At 42.5% G+C, this 27,500-nt stretch overlaps 1 protein-coding gene and 4 pseudogenes across 1 annotated transcript in view; 2 read left to right on the top strand and 3 right to left on the bottom strand.

The window, feature by feature from the left end:
* The window catches only part of LOC148944136 (serine/threonine-protein kinase mos-like), a 246,452-nt gene that overhangs the window by 71,215 nt on the left and 147,737 nt on the right, over positions 1–27,500 (top strand). The gene's annotated exons all lie outside the window — the stretch shown is intronic.
* Positions 1,411–3,541, top strand: LOC148944140 (large subunit ribosomal RNA; annotated as a pseudogene).
* LOC148944139 (large subunit ribosomal RNA) lies at positions 6,089–8,042 on the bottom strand (annotated as a pseudogene).
* LOC148944138 (small subunit ribosomal RNA) lies at positions 9,896–11,373 on the bottom strand (annotated as a pseudogene).
* Positions 13,324–14,937, bottom strand: LOC148944137 (large subunit ribosomal RNA; annotated as a pseudogene).

Below are 27,500 nucleotides of genomic sequence, written 5' to 3'. Positions count from 1 at the left end.
ACCAGACAGATACTCATTCTTTAGAAAAATAAGAAGGATACTCTTTGTGTATCGCTCTTCTTAGAGAGACAAGTGGCGTATAGCCATATGAGAATGAGAAATAACAGGTCTGTGATGTCCTTAGATTTCCTGAGCCAAACACACGCGACACTAGAAGACTCAGCACGTTCCCCCGGTCTAAAAAGACCGGGTAACCGCTGAAACTCGTCCCTGGTTGTGTGGGATGACTGTACTGACACCCATGAATACTGACCCCCGCGTCACCGCTCTTACGGAGCTTGCGTAGAGGACGTACATTCCCGGGTTACAAACCGAATGACTATACTCAAGATTGACGTTGGTCGAGAAACCATCGAACGACTCACCAGGGCAGCCTCCGGGCCGCTCGTGGTGTGGTTGAAAGTTGTTCAAACTTGATCCGGTAGAGGACGTAAAAGTCTTAACATGGTTTCCATAGATGAACCTGCGGACGAATCATTAGCGTTTGATAAACGAGAGGGAGACTCTTGGCCCCTGTGGTCATTAGTTTGTCTAATCGTTGTTATTGATACACGTTCCCGTGTTTGTGTAGTGTTGTGCAAACGGATTTTTTATGCAGTGTGATGATGAAAAGGTTTATTCAACATTCATGTTTTAAAGTCTTTTAAAAAAAGGGGTTTTAAATTTATACTTTATTACCGGGATTATTATATTAATTCCGTTTGTTTATGAGTGACGCACAGTGGTTTGGCGGACGCCTTATCCAATTTTGAGAAGCTTTACTGTGAAGACTACCTGAACTGGCTCTGTAGTTGGGGCTCTCAGAGGATTAGAGCTTGCAAAGCCTTTTAATGGAGCCAGGAAATATTTTCAAACTGTTTCGTCAGGATTATATGACAACACAGTGATTTTTGCTTATGTTAAACATCATCAGATTTGTGTGTGTGTGTAAAATATATTATGTCGTGTGCGTGTATTAAGTACGTTGTGGTGGTCTAAATTCCAAGGAGTTAGATTGTGATTTTTTAATAACATATAGAGTATCTCGAGAACGAGCAATTTGGCTCTCTGAGCATGCAAAGCTGGTGATAAATCTTTGTAGTTGTGTATGTGGGCCAAATTCATGCCATCTGAAATAGTGGACATTAGATTTGAGCTCCTTTTTGGTGGAACGAGAGGAGTGTTATCATTATGGGCTGTGCACAGTAGAAGCCCAACAATGGGGATGAATCCAAATTCTATTCAACTAAAACACTTTGACTGACAGCCTTCGTCACAGGATTAGACTACTATGACATTGGTTGATGTTTTATTTTTATTGTGTATAAACTTTTAGTTATTTATCGAGATTTTGTTTTTTTCCCTTTTTTATGGTTTTTTCTGGATCTAAATTAATTTGGAAATTAATTTTTAGCTAAAAAACCCCCGTAATATGATCATGATATTCTTAAAGAGATTATGCCTAAGCGTATAAATTATCGTTCCCGACCAACAAACTGCTTCCCCTTGTAGCGGCGAGCGAAGAGGGATAAGCCCAGCACTAAGGGTCAATTGATTCCTTCGGGAGGCAATTTCGACCGATGCAGTGTTTGGGAGCCTCGTAAGACCGTCGTTTGTCCAGTCTAAATCCTCATGAATGTGGCCCGATTGCCCAGAGAGGGTGTCAGGCACGTAGGTCTGATGAACGCTCGGCATTCCGAGGTCTCTCTAGAGTCGTGGTTGGTTTTAAATCAGCGCTAAAACGGTTTGTATAAAACAAACATGCTCAAAACGACATTTATTAACACATAATAACAGAAACCCTCGGGACAGTTTGAAATAAAAAATTATAGAGAGTTAAAAAATTCGTGAAATCCTCCAGGGGTTTAAAACGGAAGGACTTTCGAAGTTCGAGCCATCTTCGGGATCATCGTTGCGGGTGGCGAGTGCTGATGTGATCGCTGAGGGTAGCTTCGGCTTTTATCTGGTCAAGTTGTTCACCTACCGTGCGCAAAGTGTTTAGTCCCAGAGAGAGTTGTAATCCAAACGTGGCTGGAACGGTGTCAAAGGACTCAGTGCTCTTGTTGCTTCAAGATGCTGGAATCCCGGAACCGATTCGGCCTGGCTTCTGTTGCTGGGAGCCTCGGTGTGGGTCTCCTGGGTGAGCGGAGAGTAGGCGAGGTCCTTCTGACCCGTCTTGAAACACAGACCAAGGAGTCTAACTTGTGTGCGAGTCGTAGGTCGATGAGAAGACCGATGGCGGAATGAAAGTTAAGGCATTGCTTGCGATGCTGATGGGAGATCCTCCTCCTCTGGAGAGGGCGCATCCCAGGGGCGTCGTGATCCCGTTGCGGATGCGACGCACCTAGAGCACACATGATGGGACCCGAAAGATGGTGACCTATGCCTGGCCAGGTCGAAGTCAGGGGAAATCCTGATGGAGGACCGAAGCGATAAAACTGACGTGCAAATCAATCGTCGGAGCTTGGTATAGGGGCGAAAGACTAATCGAACTATCTAGTAGCTGGTTCTTCCCGAAGTTTCCCTCAAGATAGCTGGCGCTCAAGCAAAGGAGACGCTAGTCTCATCCGGTAAAGCGAATGATTAGAGGCCTTGGGGCCGTAACGGCCTCAACCTCTTCTCAAACGTTCAAGGGTTGAGATGCCTTGCCGACCGTGGTGTTGTTGGCGGCAAGGCTGTCGGATCCGAGTGCCCAGTGGGCCACTTTAGGTCAGCAGAACTGGCGCTGTGGGATGAACCAAATGTTCGGTTAAAGCGCTCAAACCAATGCATATTCCCTATCCCACGGAAAGGAGTTGGTTGCTCCAGACAGCAGGACGGTGGCCATGGAGGTCGGAAACCGTTTAGGTGTGTGTAACAACTCACCTGCCGAAGAAACTAGCCCTTAAAATGGGAGGTGCTGTAGCATTGTGCTGATACCGGACCTCCAGTCGCAGAGCTCGTCGATCCTGGGTGATCGTCGCTGACACGCCGGTGAGTAGGGAGGTCGCACTGGTTGCGTTGAAGGGTTTGGGCGTGAGCCTGCCTGGAGCGGCCAGTTGCGCAGATCTTTGTGGTAGTAGCAAATTCTCGAGCGGGTTCCTTGAGGAATGTTGTTGGGAAGGGGTTCATGTTTACAATGGATAGACTTGTGTCAGTCGGTACTAAGACCTCACTTCCAGGGTATCACAAGACAATCATTGACCAAAATAGACACGCCGGTTTGATCTCTCAGTCTGAGGCTCGTGGCAAGGGCGACAGGGAATCCTGTTTTTATTCGGGAACCTGGTTGGGGTGACGTTCGGATCCTCGTATCCGTCTCAGCAACGAGAATTGGCCATGGGAAGCTGGCGGGAGTGCCGGGAAGAGTTTTCTTTTCTGTGTAAGGGAGATATAACCCCTGGAATTCCTCCGCGGAGAGATAGGGTTAATCTTCCGAAGAGCGTTGCACTTGAGCGACGTCCGTGCATTCTTGTCGGTCCTTGAAAACCATGGTGAGGGCCACGTCTACTCCTCCCACCAGAACGTACCGATAACCGCATTATACAAATTTATGGTCCTATGTCAATTTTAGATTCTTGGTCAACCTTCTTAAGACCATAGGCGGGTCTGCCTTGTTTGCCTCTTTTTTGAATTCTTGATCAGCCAGCCTAAGGCTCTAGGCAGGCATGCCTTTCCAAAAACTAACTTGACAAGTATGTGTCCAATAAGAGAGTCATTCATATTCCTGCCATTTACCCGTGCCCTAGCCATTTAAACATTTGCCTCTCAATTACCTGATTCAATTGAAAGTGCGGGTGCCCGAAGGGCACCCGCATAAGTCGCGAAAAAAAGACCAAAATTACTGCCTGGGCTTGGCAAACACATAGAGACAGATCTTGGTGGTAGTAGCAAATACTCGAGAGAGATCCTTGAGGCCTGACGTGGGGAAGGGTTCCTTGTGAACAGTGGTTGGACATGGGTCATCATGGACATGGTCAGGCATCAAGACTGGGCTGGGTAATTGTAGATAGAGAAAAGCCAAGACAGAGAGTCCAAGTAATTGAGAGGCAAATGTTTAAATGGCTAGGGCACGGGTAAATGGCAGGAGTACGAATGACTCTCTTATTGGATACATACTTGTCAGGTTAGTTTTTGGAAAGGCATGCCTGCCTAGAGCCTTAGGCATGCTGATCAAGAATTCAAAAAAGAGGCAAACAAGGCAGACCCGCCTATGGTCTTAAGAAGGTTGACCAAGAATTTAAAATTGACATAGGACCATAAATTTGCTTGAAATAACAGGCAAAACAATTGTTTAAATCCATTTTTATCTTTCAAATAGTACTTATTCGGGGTGAATTGAATTTATCATGTATTTTGGGCAATAGGTTGCATCAAGACTGGGCTGGGTAATTGTAGACAGAGAAAAGCCAAGACAGATAGTCCAAGTAATTGAGAGGCAAATGTTTAAATGGCTGGGGCACGGGTAAATGGCAGGAGTATGAATGACTCTCTTATTGGACACATAAGGCAATAGTACCGAGTCCGTTTTTTTTGAATTGAATTTATCAAGTATTTTGGGCAATAGGTTGCATCAAGACTGGGCTGGGTAATTGTAGATAGAGAAAAGCCCAGACAGATAGTCCAAGTAATTGAGAGGCAAATGTTTAAATGGCTAAGGTACGGGTAAATGGCTTCCTGCTTACACGGCTAAGGGCACGGGTAAATACTTTCCCTGTGTGCGCTTCACGCACATTGAGATATTAAGGGAAACAACGCTAGCGATGACGGCTTCCTCACACCAGGCCGGTGAGGTTTTCTTTAAGGTAAACCGGCTTTTTGGCCCTACAATTTATCAGTAATTTGGGCAATATATATATTATCAAGTATTTATCAAGTAGTTTTATCAATTTATCAATATTTTCTAAAATAGAATTTTAGAAAATATATGCAAAATAGGACGAAAAAATTGTCCCAAGATCCAAAGTAAGTTACTTGAATGAGGGTTGATAAGTCTGGGCTAAATTAAGGGAAGTGTCAGTGTAAATCTCACAACTATCTCTATTAATCTTGCTGTTAAGAGATTTGACCGACGAAAAAACGCAAACTACGATGTAAATACGTTACCATGATACTAATACCTTAGATTAATTACGGAGGTAAATGAGTGATGTCTAATTTACATCCCTTCCAGGAGGGAGTTCAAGGCTTGTACCAAAAAATGGACGTGTAAGAGAAAAGCTCTACCCTACATCTCCTCATATTGCTTTTAAGTTTCTTTTACTACGAAAATACGCAAAATTCGATGTAAATACGTTCCCATGGTTCTTATTCATATCCTTCAATTAGGGTCGACACATAGACGAAGCCCCATAAACGAACTAGAGACGACACAGCCCCGTACAAGAGTCGAAACCGAGACGACACAGCCAAAGCGGTGCAACAGAGCAGACTCTCTGGGGCGTCTCTGATTCGAAACAGAGACGGCAAAGAGACGGCCAAGAGACGACAACGAGACGACACCGAGACGACGACAACGCGCCGACACCGAGCCGACAAAAACCTGAAACACGACGACACAGACCCAGCGATGACACCGAGCCGACTCTCTGTGTCGTCTCTTTGTCGTGTCTGTGTCGTCGCGGGGTCGTCTCTGTGTCGTCGTCTCTGTGTCGTCTCGGGGTCGTCTCTGTGTCGTCGCTTATGCTTCTCTTTTTCGTCTCTGTGTCGTCTCTGTGTCGTCTCTATGTTAACACAGAGATGAAATAGAGACATGACACAGAGACTAACAAGACACGGAACAGAGACGGACCAGAGATGACACAGAGACGACGACACACGACCGACACTGATATGGCACAGACACGGACCCCACAGCACACAGAGAGGAAACAGCGATGAATACACAGAGCCGACACAGAGACGAAAAAGACCCAGCTCCGAAAAAGAGACTAATCAGCGACGAAAAAGAGACAGAGACGAGACAGAGACGTCTCTCTGTCATGTCTGTGTCGTGTTACTTTCTTCTCTGTTTTGTCTGTGTGTCGACCCAGAGGCGACTCAGAGAGACGGCACAGAGAAGACAACTAGCCGAATCAGAGACGACAACGAGACGACACAGAGACGACAACGGGACGACACAGACACGCACACACAGAGATTCCATAGACACTCCTTCGAGACTTAACAGACACAGCGACGGAACCGCGACGACAAAGAACCGGAGAATAACAACCGACCACTCTGTCGCCGTCTCCTGAGGGCAAGCAACCGCCGAACCTTGGCTCCGAATCACTAGCACCCAGTGCTAAAATCTAAAGGACCAGGTTACGTTTAGCCACCAATGAGTCCGAACGCACGGTACCGTTGTGAACTCCAGCACAGATTCTACCTTCAGGTTGGGCTTAGGACCGACTGACCCATGTCCAACCACTGTTCACATGGAGCCCTTCCCCACGTCAGGCCTCAAGGATCTCTCTCGAGTATTTGCTACTACCACCAAGATCTGCGCCACTGGCCGCTCCAGGCAGGCTCACGCCCAAACCCTTCAACGCACCCAGTGCAACCTCCCTACTCCCTGTCGTATCAGCTACGATCACCAAGGATCGAAAAGATCTGCGACCGGCGGTCCGGTATCAGCACAATGCTAAAGCGCCTCCCATTTTAAGGGCTAGTTGCTTCGGCAGGTGAGTTGTTACACACACCTAAACGGTTTCCGACCTCTATGGCCACCGTCCTGATGTCTGGAGCAACCAACTCCTTTCCGTGGGATAGGGAATATGCATTGGTTTGGGCGCTTTAACCGGACATTTGGTTCATCCCACAGCGCCAGTTCTGCTTACCAAAAGTGGCCCACTGGGCACTCGGATCCGAAATCCTTGCCGCCAACAACACCACGGTCGGCAAGGCATCTCAACCATTGAAAGTGAGAGACGAGGTTGAGGCCGTTAAGGCCCCCAAGCCTCTAATCATTCGCTTGACCGGATGAGACTCCCGTCTCCTTTGCTTGAGTGCCTGCTATCCTGAGGGACACTTCGGGAGGAACCAGCTAATAGATGGTTCGATTAGTCGTTCACCCCGCGCCAACGCTCCGACGATCTCTGTGCAAGTAAGACTCGCGTCGGGCCGCCCACAGTTTGTCAACTGACTTTGCACTGGACAGTCCGCTGTCCCTCACTGTCGGGGCCAATCCGTTGTGCTCTAGGTGCGTCGCATATGCTCCGGGATCACGACGCCCCTGGGATGCGCCCTCTCCAGAGGAGAAGTATCTCCCATCAGCATCACAAGCAATCCCTTAACTTTCATTCCGCCATCGGTCTTCTCAACAAACTACGACTCGCACACAAGTTAGACTCCTTGGTCCGTGTTTCAAGACGGGTAGGAAGGAACTCGCCTACTCTCCGCTCACCCAGGAGACCCAAAAGAGGCTCCCAGCAACAGAAGCCGGGCCGAATCGTTGCCGGGAATCCAGCGTTTTGAAGCCAAAGCAACAAGAGCACTGGGTCCAGTGACACCGTTCCAGCAGCGTATCGATTACGAATCCACCCGGGAATACACGCCGTGAGCAACGTAGATGATCAGCATGACCAGAGAAAAGCCAAGGCTGCCCTCAGTGATCACATCAGCACTCGCTCCCCGCAACGATGATCCCGAAGATGGCTCGAACTTCGAAAGTCCTTCTGTTTTAAACCCCTGGAGGATTTCACGCAATTTTTAACTCTATCTTATTTTTTCTTTTAATGTGTCCCGCGCGTTACTTTTCTTCTTTTGTTATAACTTTGTTTTTTAGCATTTTATGTTTTTTACAACCTGATTAGGGCTTATTTATAACCAACCACGACTCTAGAGAGAACTCGGATTGCCGAGCGTTCATCAATCATCCGGGCCTGACATCCTATAGAGGAAAGTGGGAATAAGGAAGGAGTAATTGTGATGGTAAACATTACGGTCATGTGAGGCTCCCAAACGCTCCAACGGTCAAAAGTGCTTCCTAAATGATTCAATTGATCCGGAGTGCTGGGCTTATCCCTCTTCGCTCATCGCTCCAAGGGGACTCCTTGGTAGTTTCTTTGTCCTCTACTGACTGATATGCTTCAGTCAATCGGGTCGTCTCGCCAGAGTTGAGGCTAGGAGGCTTTAATAATAACTGACAGGGTCGTTTGTTTTTCGAACGAATCATCCAAAGACACCAGGTCACCACTAACCCTGTAGTGCCAGCAAGCCCCTTGGAGTCAACAGTTCAACATCAAATAAACCAATTTTCCACTACCAAAGTCATATTAGTCTATTCCTGTGACGAAGGCTGTCAGTCAAAGTGTTTTAGTTAAATAGAATTTGGATTCATCCCCATTGTGGGGCTTCTACTGTGAACAGCCCATAATGATAACACTCCTCTCGTTCCACCAAAAAGGAGCTCAGTTACCATTACCCAGTTGGGTGACAATTAAATAGGTGATCCACAAAAGGCATAGCCCTTGGCCATGAATACTTGGTGAGATCACTTGCACTCTTTTTACCACAGATTTCCTAACCCACAGCCAAAAGAGAACAAATGAGACCAGCATAACGAGACCAAGACCTCTCACCAAATCCTCTCAACATCAACAGTTGACACAAAACTAGAATAGATCGCTTACAGTCTCTAGATGGCGTAATCAACAACAAAGAGTATCTCGTAGCCTCGAAGTGATGGCCATAAATGCATTAGAATAGCGACCTCAATCGCTCAGACAGACTCAGTCCTAGCTCAATGTTTTGACATTAGAATTGAGCTCTCAATATCGACGGTCCAGGTGTCCTGAAGGTCGCTTTTACTCACTAGTCAATCCGATTGATTCTTCGCTCTGTTAGCCACTTGATCCATCCTACAGTGTCAGTCTAATGACTTTTTAAAAGTCTTACTCAACCCAGGACCCGGAAAGTGCACCATTGCCACCCTACCTCAACTATCTAGTGGGTAAAGATCACCGTCACGCTATTTCGTCTCACTTATTGGACTCAATTATACTATCAGCATATATCCCCTCTCGTAACAACATTAATCTTTTTCACTAAGAATACTAACGTATAAAAAATACATCGAGAGTTAAAGAGCAGGATGGCGTATTGCTTGCGAAATTGATGCTACATTATTGCAATCGCAGTGCAAGACTTTGGCTCACCTGAGGACTCACGCACCTCTCTTTTGACCAAGCAAATCCCTTCGTCGTGCACCACTTGGGCCCGCAGGAAGGGTAGAGAGTGCGTCCCTAGCTCCACCAAACTGGTGCTCGGGCAGTAACTACCACAGAGTTCGTACTCTGATGCCTAACATTTCAGATGACATGAATTTGGACCAAATACACAACTACAAAGATTTATCACCAGCTTTGCATGCTCATCTCTTCAGAGAGCCCCCACTACAGAGCAAGATACAATCTCTTGTTGCTGCCAGAAGCAAACCCTCCATCCTTGTAATGGATACAGACACCAAGACCTCGAGACAATACCCAGTCATCATCTCGTGGCCCCCACACACACAAAAAAATGCTGCTGGGGCAACAACGATCACCTCAGTGTTGGTTCATCTCATCATGACGACACAGTGAGTCCATTGAGACAGTCGACCTTCACATGATTTGCAAGCTCTACTCCTCTGAGAGCACCAACTCCAGAGCCAGCTCAGTTAGTCTTCAGATTCAATAGTTTCGCAATTTTTCCATTAGTAACAAACCAAACTTTGAGGCAATCATCCCCACAATTACTGCCTCAAATCCCCCAGGTCCTCAAGACTCCGTTGAACACCCCTTTGGTCAACGAAGGTCCACCAGTAATTATTATGCAACCTGTTAATCCGCCAACTGCGTAAATACGAAGTTTTCACATCAAACACCAAACCCGGTCCCATTTATCTCTCCACACGCGGAGACAAAACAACGGACACGAGCGGCCACGATTATCACTAGCTGGTCTCCATATATCCTGATCCTTCCGCAAGGTCACATACTGAAAAATTGGTACGACTAGTACGTCATCGCCCTTATAAAGTTTTAACAACTTTTCCAACACACCTGCGCGGTCCTAAATCTGACCTGGAAATACGTTCGTAGGTCTAACGACCTACTAAAAACGTTATGCTCGAAGTGCGGGGGTTCAACAGGGCCGGGACGTACTTGTGGCACGCTACGGACGTGTACTGCCTCGGACGTCCTGGTTCATGTGGATCCTTACAGTCCTCACTCCCAACCACCGACGGGGTTCAGGGGTTACCAAGTCTTTTTGGACAGGGAAGAGGTGCTGATTCTTCCAGTGTAGCGCGCGTGCGGCCCAGGACATCTAAGGGCATCACAGACCTGTTATTGCTAACTCTCATATGGCTATACGCCACTTGTCCCTCTAAGAAGAGCGATCCACCACTAGGATCCATCGTATTTTTAGATGGATAGTGTCTCTTTCGTTTTCGGAATTTAACTGACAAATCGATGCACCAGATTAGAACGGCCATTCACCACCACACACTGAATCAAGATAGAGCTCTCAATCTATCAATACTTCCAGTGTCCGGGCCTGGTGAGGTTTCCCGTATTGAGTCTAATTAAGCCGCAGGCTCCACTCCTGGTCGTGCCCTTCCGTCAATTCCTTTAAGTTTAAGCTTTGCAACCATACTTCCCCCGGAACCCACCCACTTTGGGGTTCCGGAAGCTGCCCACGGATTCAGTCCAGTAACGGCCACTGATCGCTGGTTGGCTTAGTGTTGGTTTAGAACTAGGGCGGTATCTGACCGCCTTCGAAACTCTAACTGTCACTCTTGATTAATTAAAATATCCTTGGCAAATGATTTTGCAGTTGTTCGTCTTGCAACGATTCAAGAATTTCACCTCTAGCGTCGCAGTACGATTGGTCCCTTCTGTCTCTGTTAACCATTACCTCAAGTCCAGAAAACCAACATAATAAGACCGAGGTCCTATTCCATCATTCCATGCTGTGATATTCAGGCGCGGTGCACCTGCTTTAAGCACTCTAATTTGTTCAAAGTAAACGTATCGGCCACCCAGGACACCGGACCGGCCACCGGCCCGGTTAAGAGCACCCCGAACGATCCAATGAGTTGTCCGATCGAGGCAGTGACCACCGTGAGGCGTTACCACCCGACCGAGACCCATATCCAACTACGAGCTTTTTAACCGCAGCAACTTTAATATACGCTATTGGAGCTGGAGTTACCGTGGCTGCTGGCACCAGACTTGCCCTCCAATGGATCCTCGTTAAAGGATTTAAAGTGTACTCATTCCAATCACAGGGACTCGGATGAGTCCTGCATCGTTATTTTTTGTCACTACTTACCTGTGCTGGGAGTGGGTCCTTTATATTTGGGACAATAATTTGGGGTGCCCACCCACCCAGAATCTCTGGCAAGTGACCCAAAAATTTAAAAAATGTATGAAAAATTCAAATTTTTTCCGAATTTGGGGCTAAGCTTAGGCAACAAAAGGTACTATTTGAAAGATAAAAATGGCTTAAAACAAGTGTTTTGCCTCTTATTTCAATCAAATTTATGGTCCTATGTCAATTTTAAATTCTTGGTCAACATTATATAGGTTAGAGGCGGGAGTTCCGGGGGTAAGTCTTTTGTAAATTATTGATCAGCCTGACTAATACTCTATAGGCAGGCATGCCTTTCCAAAAACTAAATGTCAGAAAGTGTTTCTCCGATTCTAAATGTCAGAAAAGCCTGAATGGTAGAAATCACCTGGCTCAGAATTGGGGTCTTAGTCGACCAGCCTATCTCGACTGGCAGTTTAGTCGACCGACTATTTGGGCTTTATTTGTCAAGGCCTGAATGCTAAGCGATGGACATGAGCTAGATTGGGACCCCATGTGAAAATGGAAAACAAAAATAAAAATATATTGTTGGGCGATAGCCCTACTGAGCCTTACTTAGCCCTACTGAGTTCTTTTTCTGGTTCTGCGTGTCATACAGGGAATTTTCAGACATGTATTTAAAAAATTATTGTGACACAGAAAAAGGACTGGTTGCCAATACTTTTTTTAAGATATATCTCAAAATTATCTGTACGAAACGCAGAACCAGAAAAAGAACAGTTTGTTACTACTTTTTTAAGATATGTATGAAAAGTCCCTGTTCGACACGGATTGGAAATTTTAAAGTACCCTATCTCGTTCTAATCTATTTTCTAAAATTCTATTGCTCATTTGGTTGACTGCTTACAATGGTATCTAATATATTCCAGAAGCAAAAGTCGAGAAAAAAAAAATGAGCATTGTTTTATTGTGTAGAGATAGTTGGTATGTGTGTAGAGCATGGCTTGGTTACCGCTATGGCCAGAGTCTAACCGTTGACGGTTTTAGGTATCTGTGACAAAGTTCTAAGGCGAAAGTGGAAGTTGGGACAAATTTTTGAAGGTGCCCACCTCACTTGCCCAGAGTCTCAGGCAAGTGACCCTAAATTTGAAAAAGTGGAAATTGGCTCAGATTTTCTAAACTGAGCTGAGACAATGAATAGATACTATTGGTAAAGTAAAAGTATAGGCCACCCAGGACCCTCGTTTAAGAGCACCCCTGTGTAGAGCATGGCTTGGTTACCGCTAGGGCAACAGTCGAACCGTTGACGGTTTTAGGTATCCGTGAATAAGTTCTAAGGTGAGAGTGGAAGTTGGGACAAATTTTTTAAGGTACCCACCTCACTTGCCCAGAGTCTCAGGCAAGTGACCCTAAATTTAAAAAAGTGGAAATTGGCTCGGATTTTCTAAACTGAGCTGAGACAATGAGTTGATACTATTGGGAAAGTGACTGGAGACGCTGGGCGTCCGTGAACAAGTGCTAAATTGACGACGAGCTCTGCGACCGGCGGTCCGGTATCAGCACAATGCTAAAGCGCCTCCCATGTTAAGGGCTAGTTGCTTCGGCAGGTGAGTTGTTACACACTCCTAAGCGGTTTCCGACCTCCATGGCCACCTTCCTGATGTCTGGAGCAACCAACTCCTTTCTGTGGGATCGGGACTATGCATTGGTTTGGACGCTTTAACCGAACATTTGGTTCATCCCACAGCGCCAGTTCTGCTTACCAAAAGTGGCCCACTGGGCACCCGCATAAGTCCCGAAAAAAGACCAAAATTACTGCCTGGGCTTGGCAAACACATAGAGACAGAAAATGGAATAGCTTTTATTCCCGTTCACTGCCCGTGTCAAGAGATTCAACGAGTATTCTTGACACTCTTGCCGAGTCATCCCAATTTCTGCTACCAATACAATGGGTTTAGAATGACCCCCCTTCATTTTTGAGTACTTTATACTCCACCCATTTTCCTCTCGAGACCCAATAGTCCCTTACGACCAACACTGAAAAGTCATTCAAGTGAATTTGGGGGACTCGCCTGCTGGCAAGACAAATCTTCCGGTCGTAGTCTGAGTCTCAGGAGGTTGCAGTGTAAATTACTGCTCTACCGTTTACAACACCCCGGCCGGTACCCAAGTCGTCTACAAGTGATTTTGGCATTCGACCTTACGGAATATTTGATTTATTCGACGGTGAAGCTGCCCTGTCGCCGTCTCCTGAGGGCGAGCAACTGCCGAACCTTGGCTCCGAAGCACTAGCACCCATTGCTAAAAGCTAAAGGACCAGGTTACGTTTAGCCACCATTGAGTCCGAGCGCACGATACCGTTGTGAACTCGAGGACACAGTCTACCTTCAGAGGCTTTCAGGTATCAGCACACCGACGTAGCCTCGCACAAGTGGCCGTTCGACCAAGTGCAAAACCGAATGTCCAAACCTGCGGCTCCTCACGTACTTTGCAGGATTACTATAGCAACGGCTTTGAACGTCCTACATTTGGTGTAGGTGAACAATCCTACACTGGGCTAATACTGCTTAGCAATGATAGGAAGAGCCGACATCGAAGGATAACAAAGCGACGTCACTATGACCGCTGGGCCGCCACAAGCCAGTTATCCGTGCGGTAACTTTTCTGACACCTCTTGCTTAAAACTCTTAAAGCCAAAAGGATCGATAGGCCGTGCTTTCGCAGTCCATACTCGTTCTGACACTAGTGACATAGCAAGAATGTTTCCGGGGGATAAACGGTGGTCTTCTATAATTACTGATCGTGAATTATTTCACAGAGTGCTCCTTCGAAATTGAGTACAAAAATTACAAATGACAACGCTTTCACGCTAACCATAACATTGCTTGAGCAACACCCTCTAGTGTCAGCACTTTAAACACCACCAACGTACAAACCTGGAATGGCATTCGATACACTTTTTCTTTTACGCGACACGGCCCGGCGTGGTCTTTCATTGCCGACGTTACCCTCTCCCACTTATGCTACACCTCTCATGTCACTCCACGAATCCGAACTAGAATCAAGCTCAACAGGGTCTTCTTTCCCTGCAGACGTTACCAGGCCCCGTCCCCTGGCAGTGGGTTCGCTAGAAAGTAGATAGGGATAGTGGGAATCTCGTATATCCATTCGTGCATGTCACTAATTAGATGATAAAGAATTTGTATATTTTTGTGTTATCATGTATCTTTTGACCGCATCATTGGTCCTAGAACCTAAGCTACAACTACGAGAAGAGAATACCTGTGCTCCTTAAGAGAGTCATAGTTACCCCCTCCATTTACACGGGCTTCGTTGAATTTCTTCACTTTGACATTCAAAGTACTGGGCAGGACTCACAGTTCATTAACACTCGATAGCGCCTCCCTAATGCTTTGTTTTAATTAGACCGTCGGAGTCCTCTTGATTGTGCCAGGTCTGAGTTGGTCTGTCATTGGGTGGCGAGGCTCCGCACCAACCCGAAGCAAGGCACTAAAGGCACTGATTATGCAGTCCACGACCTGATTGAGTAGGTATCGAGCACATTTATGAGCACCCAAGCCCATCTCATTATTCAGTCGCATCTTGTTCCAAGCATGACACCTTCAACCTTCAGAGCCAATCCTTATCCCGACGTTAAGGATCCACTTTGCTAATTTCCCTTACCTACGTTCGTCTATCGCCTAGAGGCAGTTCATCATTAGTACCTGACGCAGTTAACTATACGGTCAGGTGGAAGGAATAAACGTGGCACTATCCATGGTTTTCAAGGACCGTCAAGAATGAAAGGACGTCGCTCTAGTTAAACACTCTTAGGAAGATTAAATCTCTCCTTCCGTGGCGGACGTCACGGGTTTATCCCTCCCTGTACCAGTCAAGAACACTCGGCCCGTAACTCCCGCTAGCTGTCACGGGCCACGTCTCTGTGACTAGACTGAGCCGATGCTCATAACGTGACCCCACCCAGTGTCCCGCCGCACCAAATGAGACACTGTCGCCCGATCAACAAGACTCTAGCTTTGCGATAAAAACGGCGTGTCTCTTTATGTCAACTCTCGTATTGTGAGACACTGTAAGGTTGTGCTTAGGACCGACTGACACAAGTACGACCATTGGTAACATGGAAACCGTCCACCCGACCGGCCTCCAGGATCTCGCTCGATAATGTGCTCCGACCCCCCCTATCTGTGCACCGGTCCGCTCAAATCTGTATCACGCCCCCCCCCGTAGCAGCCCCCAGTGCGCCCTCCAGCCTCCCGGGCACATCAGCAACTATCACCCCTTATCGACAAGAACAATGACCAGCGGTCAGTTATAAGCACAAGGATAAAGTGCCTCCCAGTTTAAGGGCTCTTTGCTTTGGCAAGTGAGTAGTTACACACTCCTCCGCAGTTTACGACCTCCATTGCCACCGTCCTGCATTCTGGAGCAACCAACTCCTTTCCGTGGGATCGGGAATATGCATTGGTTTGAGTTGGTTCAAGGATTACTACTGATAAGAATGAGCTTTGGAGATTAGTTAACTCCCTAGATGTCATAATAATAATTGTTCACCAGATTCTAATAGTTCTCTGAAACTAGATGATTGGATAACTCATTATAATCATGTTTTTTCATCTGGTGATGTGGCAGTTGAATCATGGCTTGACTTCTTTACTATTGGAAGAAATTTCAATGCCCTGCCCAAATAGTAAAATATCTGTTTCTGTTGAAGATGTAACAGTAGCAATTAAAGCTCTAAAAGTAAGCATTTTTTATCATGATGGTATACATTCAAACCATATAAAAATGGGCATCCCCCAAAGCCATCCTTCTCCTTGCTACTCTTTTTACTACTATTCTTTCATCTGAGTTCTTCCAACTAGCTTTCCTTGTGCTACCACTTCACCCCTTTCAGAAAAGGAGGGAATACAAATTGATGTTCCAATTACAGGCCAATTACTGTTTCATGCCAGATTAAAAGTTTTAGAGCTAGTTTTATTAAAGTATCTGAAGTCTTGTAACCAAGGCCTGAATCAAATTGGGTTCTGCAGTCTAAGCATGGATGTTGCTCATACCCTCCTTTCAAGAATAATATCCTTTTGTAAGCAATTGGATAGAGTTTATACACTTGCATTAGATTTTGTGGCAGTGTATGATTTAATTATCCATTCTTGGGCTATGACTGTGCTTCTGAAGAATAATGTCCTACTACCAGTAGTTTTGGTTTTAAAAAGTGGTATGGCTCCTCTTGTATTTGTGTTAAGTGGAAGAATCAGTTTAGTGATTATAATTTTAAGTTAGAGGGGCAAATCTCCAGCATTTTTATTGGGGGGCAAGAGGGTCTATATCTGGATAGTTAATGGGCATCAGATGTATTATTTTTTTCTCTACATTATTGGGGGGGCAACTGCCTCTCTTGCACCCCCAAACAACACCCCTGTTAAGTTATGTAGGGGGCTGAGGCAAGGAAGCATTATTTCTCCTTTGATTTTCAATATTACTTTTTTGGGGCTATTTGATCAAATTCATTTAACTTTTATTTATGGTAAAGGTTATGTTCTGTTGTGGATTGCTTATGCAGATGATTTACTCCTTTTGAGTTGATTACTTCAACAAAATGTAGATTTTTTAGCAAAGGTTTATAGTGAGCATGGACTTTGTTTTTACCCTGAAAAGTGTCGAGTTTTAATTCTTGGTCCTAAGGCTAATGATCTCATTAATTCAGAAATTTCTGTTTGTATTTATGATAGTATTTTAAAACTTTTGGAATCTTTTTTATATCTTGGTGGGCCTTATGGACCAACTTTAGCTCTATGCTGTGCTTCTATTTCTAAAGCAGTTAAAAGTAGAATAGTGTCTAGTTTTGGGGCAGTAATTTGTCTTTGCAATCTTTTTTCTTGGAAATCACTGGCTTGGGTATATAATATAGTTGTTTTACCTATGATTTTAGTTTTTTCATTGCTTCTCCTGTTTTTTAGAGTTAGCAATATTGCACATGTAAAAACCACATTTTTGAATTTTGCTAATTTCCTTTGCTGCTTTTCTAAATCTGAATCAAATACTTTTTAATGAATACATATAAAATAAAAAAAACCCTCTTGACGTTTTGGAGAAAAACCAAAAGAAATTTTTATCCTAATTACCTGTTCCCTATTTCTCATAATTTATATAAAGCTGCACACAAAGCTTGATTATTTTTTTATTAATTATTGAATGAAGTGTTAATTAATTAGGCTATAAAGAATTTATGGCCTGTTGATTAGTGGTTTTCTTTCTTTTTTTTAATCTTGTATTTGGAGGAAATAAAAAGTTTGAATTGAATAGGCTATAGAAGGTTAATAGGAGTTATTTAGAGATGATAATAAGCTAAAAATTAACTTTTTTAGCTTCAGTGAAAGTTTCTTCCTGAATTTTAAAGTGTTTCTGTCTGAAAAGCCTGACAAAAAGAATAGTAACCTACCATGCAATTTTAGAGACAAGATAAGTGGGCTAGATTGTTTTAAGGTATTTAGCGAATTTTGTTTGGGTTTCTTCAAACAAACCTCTGATTCACACTGTATTTTATATTAAAATCACACATTTACCCGAATATTTTCGATATCTAAAATACTCCATTTGAATTTTCATGTTCCTTTTCCATGATGTCAATTATTTAAAAGTGCTTAGACTGTATTTGCAGCGTTGTCAAATTAGAGAATTAGCTAATTGCCTGTTTCCGTCTTGAATGAGACTAAAGCGTATAGACAAAAAGTGTGCAATACAGACGTCCAACTGAGATGATTTTATGGTAACAATCAATTTAGTGCTTGTGCTCATCTATCCTCAATTTCTCAGGCTTCTAGTATGCATGAATTTTATCATACAGAGCGTAAAGGCATTCGGATGCCTGGACTCTTTTTTCAATAAATTAATTAAAAAAAATTTTCCGAAAAAGAAGTATTCTAAAGAAAAGTAAAGGCCATATTAAACTTTAAATCAGAAAAAAAGAAACCTACAATAATCCAAACTCAAAACAATCAGAAATTACTATCAGAGGTTAATGAAAATAAAAAAGAACATAAACTAAATAAACAATCATAGCAAAAAACATAAAACAAGTACTAATGTAGATGAATAAATAAATCTTAACAGGAGTAAATTTTAAGTTGAATATGCAAATCAAGCTTTAAGACAAAACAAAAATTACTATTGAAGCATAAATTAAACTCAAAATGAACACAAATTAAATAAACAATCATAGTAAAAAAAATATACAATAGGTGAAAATACAAACGAGTAATTAAATCTTAAAACGAGTAAAATTAAAGAAAAAATCATTTCAAAAAATATACAATAGGTGCTAAAATAAAAAATGTAAATAGATATTAAAAAATTGGATATGCAAATCAAGCTTGAATAAAAAAAAAAATATCTAAAAACCAGAGTTTTGGTTTTGCTTCCTTCCCTCACTGTAAAAGTCTAAAACCTATTGCGTCGTTGGCGCTTTACTGAAAACTATATGTGTCTTGAATAGTCTTGGAAAACACAAATAAAATCAATTGAATGTTTTATATAAAACCATATTGAGACGTATGTAAAATCTTACAATCAAATAAATATTTTTGTAATTGACTATTTGCAAGTTTTTCAAAATTGCTGAAAACCGAAAGTAGAGAAATCCCTCTATAATCTGAAAGGTCAGTTGAACTCCCAGCTTTAGGTAATACTATATTATTTACTTTTTTAAAAGCTCAGGAAAAACCCCATGCATTAGCAATAGATTAAAAATAAGTGCCAACAAAAATGAAATGCTTGACGCTACTTGCTTTACGGTTTGAGCCGAAAATCCAAATTACTCCGTAGAAAAACTCCATTTAAACTTGAGAATAATTTTTTCAATCTCATGAGACACAATCTCAGAAAAATAAAATTTATTTTCTAATTGTTGCTCATTACCTGGAACAAAAGAGGAATTCAGTTGCTTATTCATAGTCGATGCAAGTCCAGAACCAATATTACTGAAATAATCTCCAAAAGCATTTAAAATTTCATTTGGCTCTGTAACAGTTTCTCTGTTTAAAACAGGGAAATTAATACAAATACTTTTATGACTGTGAGAACGTATCTTTTCATTTATCAATTGCCATGTCTTTTTCATATTTGATTTCTACTCCAAAAATTTCTTTTTACAATATTGTCTCCTCTCATGTCTGGTAATTGAATTTAGCTTATTCCTATAAACTCTGTATTCTTCAAACAACTCAGATGTCTGTAATTTTAAATAATTTTTAAACTTTCTATTTTTATGTTTTAGAGATGTCAAAATACCTTCAGTAATGCATGGGTAAAATTTCTGCTCAAACTTTTCATGCGAAACTCCTGTTGAAGAAGCCCGATCCCACAGTCAAATCGTTTGATAAATAAAATCTGAAAACGCAGCATTTGCATCATCTGAGCAATAAACTGAACTCCAGCCATGGTAACCAATTAGTTAACATAGGACTTTACAGCCTATCCATGTATATCGCTTTTTTGAATTATCCATTGTTGAATCTCGATGTTGTTAGTTACTATTTTTAAAATTTTCAGATTAGACAAAATTAATGACGATTTTTCAGCGTTAAATAAAACAGGAGAGAAAAATATATTATCTAATAATGTAGCTCTGTTACTTGTAACTCTTGTCGGCAGAGAAATACTTTGAAAAAAACTAGAACGCAACATCATACTTAAAAACTTCTTATTATTTCCAAAATCAAGATTCAAAAGATCAAAGTTAAAATCACCTGAAATAATAACCGGTTTTTCAACAGTGTTTCAAAAACTTCAAAGAATCTTTCAGGGCTACCCGAAGGAGGTCGATAAACTGATCCGAAAATAAATGGATTACAGCCCAAAGCTCGAACTTCAACAAAAATAGTCTCACATATACCTTCATCAAATACAGACAAATCACTGAGAGTTCTAAAAGACCAGTCATTACGCCTATACAGCATCTGACCTCGTCTCACATTCTCACACCTTGTAAGTGAAATACACTTCATCCCAGGCAGATCTAACATTGTAAGGGATGTATTAGCAGATAAAAAAGTTTCACAAACTCCAACAATGTCTATAAGACTAGACGCAAGCAAGAGCTTCAGTTCATTGAATGCACTTTGTGACCCCTGGGCATGTACATGTAACGATCCGATCGGAAAATCACAATTTTTTATTGTATTAGATAGAAAGTACCCTGAAGAATAATCACATTCAGGTAGATCATAGGCAGCGCAATAGCGCTGCCTAAGTAAAGAACGATTTTGGCACAATGTATTATTTATTTTTGGTTCTCGGTTTTAGACCAGGGCACTTCGTATCGAAGGAGTTATTGTGGAAACTTCGAAAATGGAAACCATTTTGTTAAGCGTAGTTGATTTCCAGATAGAAATTATGTTTTTGAGGAGGACACAACCCCACAGCCCTCAGAGCAAGGGTTGTAAGTTATGCCCTGGGGGTATATAAGGCTTGTATAGAAATTTTTGTCGATGAAACTTCAAAAAATGCTCATTCGATTGGAAATTGAAACGGCTAGTGCCCTTTCTAATAGTCGAAAGAGATTGGAAGGCAACCAACAACCCTCCCACACCCACCATTTCTCCAAACACATCCAATCAAAATTTTGAGATAGCCATTCTGTTCAAAGTAGTTGAAAGGTCTGGAAATTATATCTTTTTGGATGACACCCCCCCCCCCCCCGCAGCTCTAAGGGGTAAGGGTTGTAAGTTATGCCCTACGGACATTTAAGGTTTTTATTGAAAGTTTTGTCGTAGAAACTTGAAAAAGGGCTCATTCGATTGGAAATTCAAAAGACTAGTGCTCTTTTTAATAGTCGAAAGGGATTAGAGGGAAATTAACCTCCCCTTCCCCTTCTCATGCCCAGATTTTCCCGAAACACATCCAATCAAAATTTTTAGATAGCCATTTTGTTCAACGTAGTTAGAAGTTTTAGAAACTAGGTCTTTGATGATGATAACCCCCCTCAGAGCCCTCGGGACAAGGGTTTTAAGTTATGCCCTGGGGGTGTATAAGGTATTTATAGATAGTGATGTTGTAGGAGCTTCAAAAAGGGCTCATCCGTTTGGAAATTAGAAGGGCTTGTGCCCTTTTTAATAGTCGAAAGTGATTGGAGGATAACTAACACCTCTCTCACATTCACCATTTCCCCAAACACATCCAATAAAAATTTTGAGATAGCCGTTTTGTTTGACGTAGTTAAAAAGTATGTATGTAGTTAAAAAGTATGACGTAGTTAAAGGAAATTTTGTTTTTGAGGATGCCACTCCCCCAAAGCCCTCAGGGCAAGGGTTGTAAGTTAAGCCCTGGGGGCATATCAGTGTTGTTTTTTTTTTTTTATAGAAATCTCTTTCGTAGAAACTTCAAAAATTGAAATTTACAAGGCTAGTGCCCTATCTAATAGTCCAAAGTGATTGGAGGGTAATTAACCCCCTCTCATACCCACAATTTCCCCAAACACATCCAATCCAAATAATGAGACAGCCGTTTTGTTCAACGTAGTTGAAAGGTCCGGAAATTATGTCTTTGAGGATGACATCCCCCTCACAGCCCTCGGGGTAAGGGGTGTAAGTTATGCCCTGGGGGTATATAAGGTTTTTATAGAAAGTGTTGTCGTAGAAACTTCAAATAGGGCTCATTCGATTGGATACGGAAAGGGCTAGTGCCCTTTTTAATAGTCGGAAGTGATTAGAGAGCAACTAACGCCCCTCTCACACCAACCATTTCCCCAAACACATCCAATAAAAATTTTGAGACAGCAATTTTCTTCAACGTAGTTTAAAGTTCTGGAAATTAGGTCTTTGAGGATGACAACCCCCCCCCCCCCTCAGCCCTCAGGACAAGGGTTATAAGTTTTGCCCTAGGGGGATATAAGGGTTTTATTGCAAGCGTTGTCGTTGATACTTTAAAAGGGCTCATTCGAATAGAAATTGAAAGGGCTAGTGCCTTTTTTAATAGTTAAAAGCGATTGGAGAGCAAATAACGCCCGTCTCACGCCCAACATTTCCCCAAACACATCAAATCAAAATTTTAAGATAGCTATTTTGTATAACGTAGTTGAAAGTTCTGGGCATTAGGTCTTTGAGGATGACAACCCCCTCAAAGCCCTGAGGGCAAGGGTTGTAATTTATGCCCTTGGGGCAAATAAGGTGTTTTAAAAAGCGTTGTCGAAGAAACTTAAAAATGGCTCATTCGATTGGAAATTTGAAATAGATAATGCCCTTTTAATAGTCGAAAGTGATTGGAAGGCTTGACATTTTCATAGGCAGCGCTATAGCGCTGCCTGAGTAAAGAACGATGTTGACACAATGTGTTATTAATTTTGTTTTTTTTTTGGTTTCCATACCAGGGCACTTCGTATCGAAGGAGTTGTCATAAAAACTTGGAAAAGGGCTCATTTGATTGGAAATTGGAACGGATAGTGCCCTTTTTAATAGTCGAAAGTGTTTGGAAGGCAACTAACACCCCTTCCATGTCTACCATTTCTCCAAACACATCCAACCAAAATTTTGAGATAGCCATTTTGTTCAGCGTAGTTGATTTTCAGATAATTATATTTTTGAGGAGGACACTCCCCCACAGCCCTCAGGGCAAAGGTTTTAAGTTATGTCCTGGGGGCATATAAGAACGATGTTGGCACAATATATTATTTTTTTTTTTTCCTTCAGACCAGGGCACTTTGTATCGAAGAAGTTGTCGTAGAAATTTCGAAGAGGGCTCATTCAATTGGAAATTGGAGTGGCTTGTACCCTTTTTAATAGTCGAAAGTGATCGGAAGGCAACTAACACCCCTTCCAAGCCCACCATTTCCCGAAACACATCCAATAAAAATTTTGAGACAGCCATTTTGTTCAGCGTAGTTGATTTCCAGATAGAAATTAAGTTTTTGAGGAGGAAACTCCCACACAGCTCTCAAGGCAAGGGTTGTAAGTTATGCCCTGGGGGCATATAATGTTTTTATAGAAAGTGTTGTCGTAGAAACTTCAAAAAAGGCTCATTCGATTGAAAGTTCAAAGGGCTAGTGCCCTTTTTAATAGTCGAAAGTGATTGAAGGGCAACTAACCCCCCTCTCGCGCCCACCTTTTCCCCAATCAATTCCATGCAAAATTTTGAGATAATAATTTTGTTCAACGTAGTTGAAAGTTCTGGAAATTAGGTCTTCGAGGGTGACAAGCCCCCCAAATTCTTCAGGGCAAGGGTTGTAAGTTATGCCCTGAGGGCATATAAGGTTTTTATAGAAAGTGTTGTCGTAGAAACTTCAAAAAGCGCTCATTCGATTGGAAATTGAAATGGCTAGTGCCTTTTTTAATAGTCGAAAGTGATTGGAAAGCAACTAACACCCCTTCCACGTCCACCATTTCTCCGAACGCATCTAATCAAAATTTTGAGATAGCCATTTGGTTCAACATAGTTTAAAGTTCTGGAAATTTTACCTTCGGGCAGGACACTCCCTCCACAGTCTTCAGGGCAAGGGTTATAAGTTTTGCCCTAGGACATATAAGGTTTACATTGAAAGCTTTGTCGTAGAAACTTGAAAAGGGGCTCATTTGATCGGAAATTCAAAGGACTAGTGCCATTTTTAATAGTCGAAAGGGATTGGAGGGTAACTAACACCCCTCTCTCGGCCACCATTTATCCAAACACATCCAGTCAAAATTTTGAGATAGTCATTTTGTTCAACGTAGTTGTAACTTCTGGATATTAGGTCCTTGAGGATGATGACCCCTCCCCCCTAGAGCCCTCAGGGCAAGGGCTGCAAGTTGTCCCCTCAGAGCCCTCGGGACAAGGGTTTTAAGTTATGCCCTGGGGGCATATAAGGTATTTATAGATAGTGAGGTTGTAGGAGCTTCAAAAAGGGCTCATCCGTTTGGAAATTAGAAGGGCTTGTGCCCTTTTTAATAGTCGAAAGTGATTGGAGGATAACTAACACCCCTCTCACACCCACCATTTCTCCAAACACATCCAATAAAAATTTTGAGATAGCCGTTTTGTTTGACGTAGTTAAAAAGTATGTATGTAGTTAAAAAGTATGACGTAGTTAAAGGAAATTTTGTTTTTGAGGATGCCACTCCCCCAAAGCCCTCAGGGCAAGGGTTGTAAGTCATGCCCTGGGGGCATATAAGTGTTTTTTTTTTATAGAAAGCATTTTTATAAAAACTTCAAAACGGAATCATTCGACTGTAAATTGAAACAGCTAGTGCCATATTTAATAGTCAAAAGTGATTGGATTGCAAGTAACCCCCCTCTCACGCACACCGTTTTCCCAAAGACATCCAATGAAAATATTGAGACAGCAATTTTGTTCAACGTAGTTGAAAGGTCCGGAAATTATGTTTTTGAGGATGACATCCCCCTCACAGCCCTCGGGTCAAGGGTTGTAAGTTATGCCCTGGGGCATATAAGATTTTTAAAGAAAGCGTTGTCGTAGAAACTTCAAAAAGGGCTCATTAGGTTGGAAACTGAAAGGGCTAGTGCCCTTTTTAATAGTCGGAAGTGATTAGAGAGCAACTAACGCCCCTCTCACGCCCACAATTTCCCCAAACACATCCACTAAAAATTTCGAGATAGCAATTTTTTCTCAACGTAGTTGAAAGTTCTGGAAATTAGGTCTTTGAGGATGACAAACCCCCCCCCCCCTCAGCCCTCAGGACAAGGGTTATAAGTTTTGCCCTGGGGGGATATAAGGGTTTCATTGCAAGCGTTGCCGTTGATACTTTAAAAGGGCTCATTCGATTAGAAATTGAAAGGGCTAGTGCCTTTTTTAATAGTTAAAAGCGATTGGAGAGCGAATAACGCCCGTCTAACGCCCAACATTTCCCCAAACACATCAAATCAAAATTTTGAGATAGCTATTTTGTATAACGTAGTTGAAAGTTCTGGGCATTAGGTCTTTGAGGATGACAACCCCCTCAAAGCCCTGAGGGCAAGGGTTGTAATTTATGCCCTTGGGGCAAATAAGGTGTTTTAAAAAGCGTTGTCGAAGAAACTTAAAAAGGGCTCATTCGATTGGAAATTTGAAATAGATAATGCCCTTTTAATAGTCGAAAGTGATTGGAAGGCTTGACATTTTCATAGGCAGCGCTATAGCGCTGCCTGAGTAAAGAACGATGTTGACACAATATGTTGTTAATTTTGTCTTTTTTTTGGTTTCCATACCAGGGCACTTCGTATAGAAGGGGTTGTCATAAAAACTTGGAAAAGGGCTCATTTGATTGGAAATTGGAACGGATAGTGCCCTTTTTAATAGTCGAAAGTGTTTGGAAGGCAACTAACACCCCTTCCATGTCTACCATTTCTCCAAACACATCCAACCAAAATTTGAGATAGCCATTTTGTTCAGCGTAGTGGATTTTCAGATAATTTTATTTTTGAGGAGGACACTCCCCCACAGCCCTCAGGGCAAAGGTTTTAAGTTATGTCCTGGGGGCTTATAAGAACGATGTTGGCACAATATATTATTTATTTTTTTTCCTTTAGACCAGGGCACTTTGTATCGAAGAAGTTGTCGTAGAAATTTCGATGAGGGCTCATTCAATTGGAAATTGGAGTGGCTTGTACCCTTTTTAATGGTCGAAAGTGATCGGAAGGCAACTAACACCCCTTCCAAGCCCACCATTTCCCGAAACACATCCAATAAAAATTTTGAGACAGCTATTTTGTTCAGCGTAGTTGATTTCCAGATAGAAATTAAGTTTTTGAGGAGGAAACTCCCATACAGCTTTCAGGGCAAGGGTTGTAAGTTATGACCTGGGGGCATATAATGTTTTTAAAGAAAGTGTTATCGTAGAAACTTCAAAAAAGGCTCATTCGATTGGAAATTCAAAGGGCTATTGCCCTTTTTAATAATCAAAAGTGATTGAAGGGCAACTAACCCCCCTCTCACGCCCACCTTTTCCCCAATCAATTCCAAGCAAAATTTTGAGATAATGATTTTGTTCAACGTAGTTGAAAGTTCTGGAAATTAGGTCTTTGAGGGTGACAAGCCCCCCAAATTCTTCAGGGCAAGGGTTGGAAGCTAATCCCTGGGGGCATATAAGGTTTGTATAAACACTGTGGCTGTAAAAAATTCAAAAAGGACTCGTTCGATTAGACATTGAAAAGGTTTTTTAATACTATAGTCGAAAGTGATTGAAAGGTAACTAACACCCCTTCCACGTCCACCATTTCTCCGAACGCATCTAATCAAAATTTTGAGATAGCCATTTGGTTCAACATAGTTGAAAGTTCTGGAAATTTTTACCTTCGAGCAGGACACTCCCTCCACAGGCTTCAGGGCAAGGGTTATAAGTTATGCCCTAGGACATATAAGGTTTTCATTGAAAGCTTTGTCGTAGAAACTTGAAAAAGGGCTCATTTGATTGGAAATTCAAAGGACTAGTGCCATTTTTAATAGTCGAAAGGGATTGGAGGGTAGCTAACACCCCTCTCTCGGCCACCATTTATCCAAACACATCCAATCAGAATTTTGAGATAGTCATTTTGTTCAACGTAGTTTTAACTTTTGGATATTAGGTCTTTGAGGATGACGAACCCTCCCCCCTAGAGCCCTCAGGGTAAGGGCTACAAGTTGTGCCCCGGGGGCAAATAAGGATTTTATTGAAAGCTTTGTCGTAGAAACTTGAAAAAGGGTGCATTTGATTGGAAATTCGAAGGGCGAGTGCCTTTTTAATAATCGAAAGTGATTGGAGGCAACTAACCCCCCCCCCGCTCATGCCCTCCTTTTCCCCAAACACATCCAATAAAAATTTTTAGATAACTCTTTTGTTCAAGGTAGTTGAAAGTTTTGGAAATTAGGTCTTTTGGGGATGACAACCCTCCCACAGCACTCAAGGCAAGGGTTGTAAGTTACGCCCTGGGGGCATATAAGGTTTTTATAGAAAGCGTTGTCGTAAAAACTTCAAAAATGGCTTATTCGATTGGAAATTGAAATGGCTAGTGCCCTTTTTAATAGTCGAAAGTAATTGGAGGGAGACTAAACCCCCTCTCACGCCCACCATTTCCCCGAACGCATACAATCGAAATTTTGAGATAGCCATTTTTTTCTACGTAGTTGAAATCTAATGGGGGGGTTTTCTTTTGAAAATGTTCGACAGCAGAGTTTGATTAGTCAAGGCTAATTCTAATGGGAGGGTTTTCGAAACGACTAATTCTTATATCTTTTTTGAGAATTTCCGATTAATTTATCCAATGGGAAATTTAGTTGAGGTCTTGGTTAGCGGTCCGCGAGT

This window comes from Artemia sp. Qi Xiang Cuo, chromosome 14 (genome assembly GCF_049724085.1).
Source record: "Artemia sp. Qi Xiang Cuo chromosome 14, ASM4972408v1, whole genome shotgun sequence".
Lineage (NCBI taxonomy): Eukaryota > Metazoa > Arthropoda > Branchiopoda > Anostraca > Artemiidae > Artemia > Artemia sp. Qi Xiang Cuo.
Note: the sequence above shows the minus strand (reverse complement) of the source record. Positions and strands in the feature narration are given on the sequence as shown.